The sequence below is a fragment of the Cibotium barometz genome, chromosome 15 (genome assembly GCF_041138505.1).
Source record: "Cibotium barometz isolate CiBa-2024 chromosome 15, ASM4113850v1, whole genome shotgun sequence".
Lineage (NCBI taxonomy): Eukaryota > Viridiplantae > Streptophyta > Polypodiopsida > Cyatheales > Cibotiaceae > Cibotium > Cibotium barometz.
This window is the reverse complement of record NC_141060.1, coordinates 37751339-37758875: the sequence shown is the minus strand read 5'-3', so window position 1 is coordinate 37758875 and position 7537 is coordinate 37751339.

Here is a 7537-nt window from a genome sequence, read left to right as displayed (position 1 = left end):
TCACCACTATGATGTGGGGTGTATGAGGTGCTTATGGAAGATCATACATCATCCTAGGACCTATAGTGATCATTCACATCTATATAAAAATAAGATGATTCTATTACTCGACCTTTGCATGCTATGGAGTTATATGTGGTTTAGTCCTACCAAACCTTGGTTCACTACACATGCACATGTACATAAAGGTGCTACGAGGTAACCAATGATCACCCTTTGTGCCACCTTGTTTTCATGCGAGTGCTAACATTTTGAAGTTATAAAGATCACTACCTTTTGCCACCTCAACACATATTTAACGAACCATGGCATAGATAAATACAATATTAAAGTTCAACATTCAAGACAAGCCCACCTTTTTAACATTCAAGATAAGTCCACCTTAACACAAATTTAATGTGGCATAGATAAATACAATATTGAATGTCAACATCCATGTTAGGCCTTCAACTTAAATTTGCTTTCAACACTTGGTGCTAAGAAACTTTATGTAACAATGATAGGTACTCCATCATCCCTCATGTGAAATGCATTTATAATTAAGGTCTTTACTGTGGAAAAGGGGGGCTGTGCAGGGACGGGGTAGGGGAGATTTCTCATTATTTATTCTTTAGCTTGTATTTATAATAATTAACGTCTTTAACAATGCATTTTTTGCTTAAGTTCCAAAGATATGGAAATGTTCAAAATTACCTTTTAAAAAAAGATTTGGCATTTTTTAAGGATTGACAAAGCATGCCCCTTATTATAAATAAATTCTTCTTCCTAATTTCCAAAAGAATGAATAATATTCATCCTGCACTATTACTCTCACTATTTTGCACTTGCCATATCATTCACCCACGTGTCACTCTATGGCCATCTCATTATTATACCATATGTGTAAGAAAGGAGAGTTCAATAGTGAAAGACGAGCTTTATTCCCATTTCAAATTCAAATTGTAGTGCAAAGAGGGGGCAATGGCTGTAGGGAGGTCACCTATATGATGAAAAGTTAAAATGTATCTCTCTTTCTCTCTATCATCATTGTTTAAAAATAGAACACCCCATCATTTTATCTAAGGTGCATCTATTTGAGGATATAATAAGTGAGCACACTTCACCACACATCTCCATCAATGAAAAAAAAGTAAACGCCATAACCATTTCTATTTTTAAAAATGTATTTTTTCATAACAAAAATTCTGCATACATGCACACATACACACATGTACCCACACATGCGCACACAAACTCTCGCGCGTGTATACACAATGACTTTCACGGACTTATGCAAACTCACATACACATACATGTAGACACATATAAGCATACACACACATAGTTGTACACTTGCATATGCACATGCACACACACACAACTACACATAGTCGTACACTTGCATATGCACATGCACACAAACACAACTACACATGTACACAAAGTCACACACACTCACATCCATACACATAGAATCGATGTACACCCAATCACTGACATGCACGTGCGTGCACACACACCACACATGTGCACCTGATACACATACACACACTCACTTGCATGCACACACATACATGCATACACATGCATAACACAAATACATGTGCGTGCACACATGAGTGTACACACACACATATACACATGCATGTATACATGCGTGCACATGTACACATAAGCGCATGTACATGCGTACACATACATGCATGCATCCACACACAAGCACATAGATGTCCACACACACTCTCTTTGTGCGTGCACACAGAGGCACATACATGTGCATATACATGTATACATGCGCATGTGCATGTACATGCGTACACATACATGCATGCATCCACACACAAGCACATAGATGTCCACACACACTCTCTTTGTGCGTGCACACAGAGGCACATACATGTGCATATACATGGCACATACACACACAATGTATGTGCACATGTGATTATCGGCACACACTATTATACGTGTGCACACACAGAGTCGATACACATAGTCTCAATGTAAGGGTAACGTGAGTTGTCTTCATTAAGGCTTTAATAGATGTGGGCGCACCCATACAAACATGTGCACGCACACATTATTGACACATAAAGGCGTACAGACTTACACACATGTGTGCGCACATAGAGTTGGTGTGCACACCACACATGCATACATATACGCACATACACTTCCACTCGTGTGCACACACAATCAACACACACACACACACACACATGTGTGTGCACACACAGAGTTGGTGTGCACACATTGGTGATGCCACACATGCATACATATACGCACATACACTTCCACTTGTGTGCACACATAATCAACACACACACACACACACTTGTACGTGCAAATAAAATTGACACATACATTATTATATGCATGCATGTACGTGCATCCACACCCACACACCTACACACACATGTACATGATGTGCATACACATAAAGGCATACACATATATACACAATCTTGCATGCTTACATGCACACACTTACACACACACACACACACACACTTGCACATACATACACACACTTTCACTCAACGACCATAACACACACATACATTCACATGCACATACATGTGCATGTATACTCGTGCATACACATACACAAACATGCATGTAGGCATATACACACATGCACACATAGGTGCACGTACGTGCACACATGTACACATATACTCAAACACATGCACGTGCATCCATACACACAAGCACATAGATGCACACGTGCATCCACACATGCACACATGTACACACACACATATACGTACATACACACGTGCATCCATACACACCAGCACATAGATGCACACCCACACTGTCTTGTGTACGCACACACAGACATACACGTGCATATATGCATATGCATGAACATGTGTATGTATATGTATGCGTGTATACGTGCACGTGTGTCCATGTTTACACGCTCGAGTGTGTGTATGCACGTACATGTGCGTGTGTATCTATGTGTGTTGTGGATATGTGTACATGTTTGTGTATGTGTACGCCTGCATAAGCGTGTATGTGCAACCATGCAAGTGTGTGTATATGCATGTATGCATTTATGTGTATACACATAAATTCATGTGTGTGTTTGTGTGTGCATGCACACGTATGTATGTGTCGATTCTATGTGCATGTACAAGTTATGTGATTGTGTATGTATAGATTCTATATGTTTATGTATATGCACACACCACTACAACATGTTGGAGGCATAGCAGCATTTATTTTATCAGGATGTCAGAGAATTTTGTCACTGCTCTGTAGTGCAATTTCGAAATTCCCTGCTCAGACGATCATAGCAGCAAAAATTCACTGTTGTTTCGTTGCCCAGCAACAACGAAATAGCAAACAAACTTTCACTAGCATAGCAACAAAAACTGTAATTCATTGCTATTCTCGTTGCATAAAATTCCAGAGAGTTGTTGAGTACTGAATTTAAGTTATACATGTCACATACACATAGAAAATGATTATTGTTAAAAAAAAACATCCATCAGAACCCTTAAAGTCATGTTTCAAGCAAAAAATAAAGAGAGTTGAAAACTTTTGAGAAGGGAAACAATGTCAAGATCATGAATCTATCCCATCTTGTAATAGATCCATATATGTTGCTTTATCAATGTCTATATCTAATGGACACTTAATGAAAAGAGGGGGTTCCATATCAGTATCACTATTATTATCCGATGAAGCATTGTTATGATTGATAGGTGACTCATCATCTTCTTCGAATTGATGTTCCTCATGCTCTTGATTGGCCTCCTCTAAATTTTTTTCTCCATAGTCCTCTTCCAATGAGTCGATTTAAGGTAGTACTTACACCTTATCCAGAGTTTTGGCCTCAACATCTTGATCTTGAAAGATATGTTTTGAATGAGGGGAAACTTGTATAACATACCACCACTTTGGATCAATTCAATCGGTGTGAAACATAACCTAATATCAGCAAAGGGGTTATAATTTTATTATATTATATTAAGATTTACCGTGAGATTGGTTGGGTTAATAACCTGTTGGGGTACTACGAAAGTATCTTTCTCATCATTCCAAAACTTGGTGGAATCAATTTGAAAGAACCCATTTGGATGTTTCTTCACGGTTACTTGAGCACCTCTATATATCACCTTGAACCATTTGACATCAATTATCAATAGACTAAATGCTTTAAACCCAACCTCAAGAATATCTTGAATAGTTCCACAATCTCAAGATTGTCCTCTATGACATTGGTATCATGTTTACTAGCTCGACTTTATTGTTGAAGAGTTGCCATCACACCACAATCAAATGTGTTTCTTTTAGAATCCACACGCTCCGTGCGGCGAAAGTGCCTCCCCTCTGACCATATTACATTATACTAACATTAACCAAAAGCATGACATTTAGTATAGTGCATTAAATAAGGTATATAACAATCAATGCATGAGACATAGATGAAGAATATACTTAGTTGAGAGTCACGTCCTTGTGCATACTCATGCTCTTCTCTTGTGATCATCTCTCCATTTTTTGATGCCATCGATATTGCTATACAAAGCCACATTCTATATTGATCACATTTGGTAGAGTTTCTAAGCTAGGTAGGAATGGCAAGTGTCTATTTGCTCTTCTGAAAGCTCTTCTCTCATCCTTTTGTCTATTGATTTCATCCTTGTATCTCCCAATCCACTTCTCCATGATGGGACTATTTAGAATGCAAAATGTATTCATCTTTTGGCATAATGCTTTATCCACTCTTCGTTGTCTTCTTTTTACTTGTGGTACATTAGTGATTAGTCGGTCATCCTCCTCATTGCTCCACAATTGTGGCATGGGATCTATGTGAGAGAGATGTTTTGAGATATACACAAGAGACTCTTACATCAACCATCCCGCTGCCATGCTTGCTTCTGGCCTTTCTCTTTATCTTACAAAATCCTTTAAGTTTTTCATGAACCTTTCAAGAAAAAACATCCATTGAACATGAACAATATCATAAAGCACCACTTCATCAACTAAATGCACCACAAGATGCAATTGGCTAGTGAGAATTTTTCTAGGAAAGTTTTCCTCGACCATACACACTGCCTCAATAGCATTGAGATGAGCCATCTCAATGTATGTAGGATCTATTTCCTTTAAGGATATGCACCCTATTGTGCTCCTTCTTAGTTAATACCCATGGTACCTTTGGTGTGGTATGTTGTGTAACACTGTCCTATGGTTCTCCTCCATGTCATCATCCGCACTTGGTGTCATGCCGCCAATACCTCATGAAGCTCATATGCCTGGACATGTTGTGTAACACTGTCCTATGGTTCTCCTCCACGTCATCATCTGCACTTGGTCGTGCTGCCAATACCTCATGAAGCCCATATGCTCAGACATGCTCAATTGTTATACGACATTGTCGTATATATTGGCCCTTGCATCTATCACACATACAATGAATTTTTCTCTCAACCATGCTTCGGAACCAACTTCCGGCCTTCACTGTCAGAAGTTTGAAACCAGGTCAAAATTGATTATGTGTCAGTATAAAAACAATTGATTACTGTTTGACATTTGAAACCAGGCCAAAACTAATTATGTGTCATACTTTTTGCAATTGCCCAATGTCATTGAATGGTGTGGCATGTTGTGTAACACTCTCCCATGGTTCTCCTCCATTGTGCAAATACCTCATAAGCCCATATGTTCAGATATGCGCAATTGTTATATGATGTTGTTATATATATTGGCCCCCCTTGCATTCGATTACACATACAACGATGTTTTTCTCTCAACCATGCTTCGGAACCAACTTCTGACCCTTGATCACTGTCAGACATCTGAAACTAAGCCAAAATTGATTATGTGTCAGTATAAAAACAACTTCTAGAACCAACTTCTGGCCCTTGATCACTGTTAAACATTTGAAACCAGGCCAAAATTGATTATGTGCCATACTTTTCACAATCTCCCCGATGTCATTGAATGGTGTAGCATGTTGTGTAAATCTCTCCAAGCACACATATAATGAATTTTTTCTCTCAACCATGCTTTGGAACCAACTTCAGGCCCTTGATCTCACTGTCATACATCTGAAACTAGGCTAAAACCGATTATGTGTCAGTATAAAAACATTTGAGCTATACAAAATTGGCAGACAAAAAATTACCCAGGCTTGCTAGGCAACGTTTACAGGAGCAAAATTTTCCTGCTTTCGTGGGCAGTAACGCTGCCCAACAGTAAAGTTAGTAGTGAAATTTTACCAATGGGCAGCGACCTGGAAATTAAGACTCTCGCCTAAATCGCCATGCCATGACGGGATTCCTTTCTACCCCTCTCTCTTAGTTTCACATGCTAGGAGGATGGCTATAGCACTTCCTCCCAAAGAGTCCTTTCACCTCGTCCATTAAAGCTCTCTCCCTCTTCAAGGTAAGTGCCTCTCCCCTTTCTTTCTTTCTCCCAAGCTTTCATGGAAAGCTTCAACATCGCTCTCTATGTGAGCTTTTCTTTCCCTTCTCCTCTCTTTCCTTTCCCTTTCTCCCTTTCCCTCTCTTTCCTTTCCTTTGCCCTAACCCTAGCTCTATGGATTGCTAATATAAAGCTTTGATGGATTGATTCTATGCATAGAGCTGGGGTTAGGGCAACATAAACCACTTTCTTTCAATCATTTATGCATTAGGAATAGGTTAAAGAAACTCGCCTCCTTTTCCTCTCCTTCTCCTTCTCCTTCACTTTTTCCTTCTCCTTCTCCTTCTGCTTCTCCTTCTCCTTCTCCTTCTCCTCTTTCGCTTAGTTTCTTGCTTGTTAATATGTTAGAATGAAGTAAACTTACTAACTTTTTAATTTATTTTGTTTCTTTTTTGTAGGTTTATTCAAGTGAATAACTCAACTCTCTACCTTTTTAAGGTAAGAGCCCCCCTTTACTATTATATTTTTTTATGACTCTTTAGGCTTTTGGGCTTTTAGGGCTTCTGGTTTTTTTGGCTCTCTATGCATGTTGAGAGCTCTTAATGCATGCATAGAGCTCTCTATACATGCATAGAGCTCCCAATGCATGCATAGAGCTTTTAGGGTTTTGTAGTAGATGTGCATTAGTTCTTAATGTTATGCTAATTACTTTGTTAACTTTTTTGTTTTGTAAATCTCTAAATCAATCCTCTCCTTCGGCTTCTCAAAAAAGAGGTAAGCCCTCTTTTTCGATACCTAAGTTTATGCTTTTTTCTTTGTAATATTGCACCCTTGAGTGCCGGGGCTAGAGTATATTTAGGCTTCTTGCATAGAGCTTGTGCATAAGTCTTTATGCATAGAGCTCTATGCATAGGCTTCTTGCATAGAGCTTATGCATAGGCTTCTTGCATAGAACATATGCATAAGCTTTATGCAAAGGCTTCTTGCATAGGCTTTATGCATAGGCTTTATGCATAGGCTTATGTGTAGGCTTCTTACATAGAGCTTATGCATAGGTTTCTTGTATAGAGCTTATGCATAAGCCTTTATACGTAGAGCTCTATGCATAAAGCCTTTATGAAAGCTTTATGCATAAGGCTTCTTGTATAGAGCATATGCATAAGCTCTATGCATA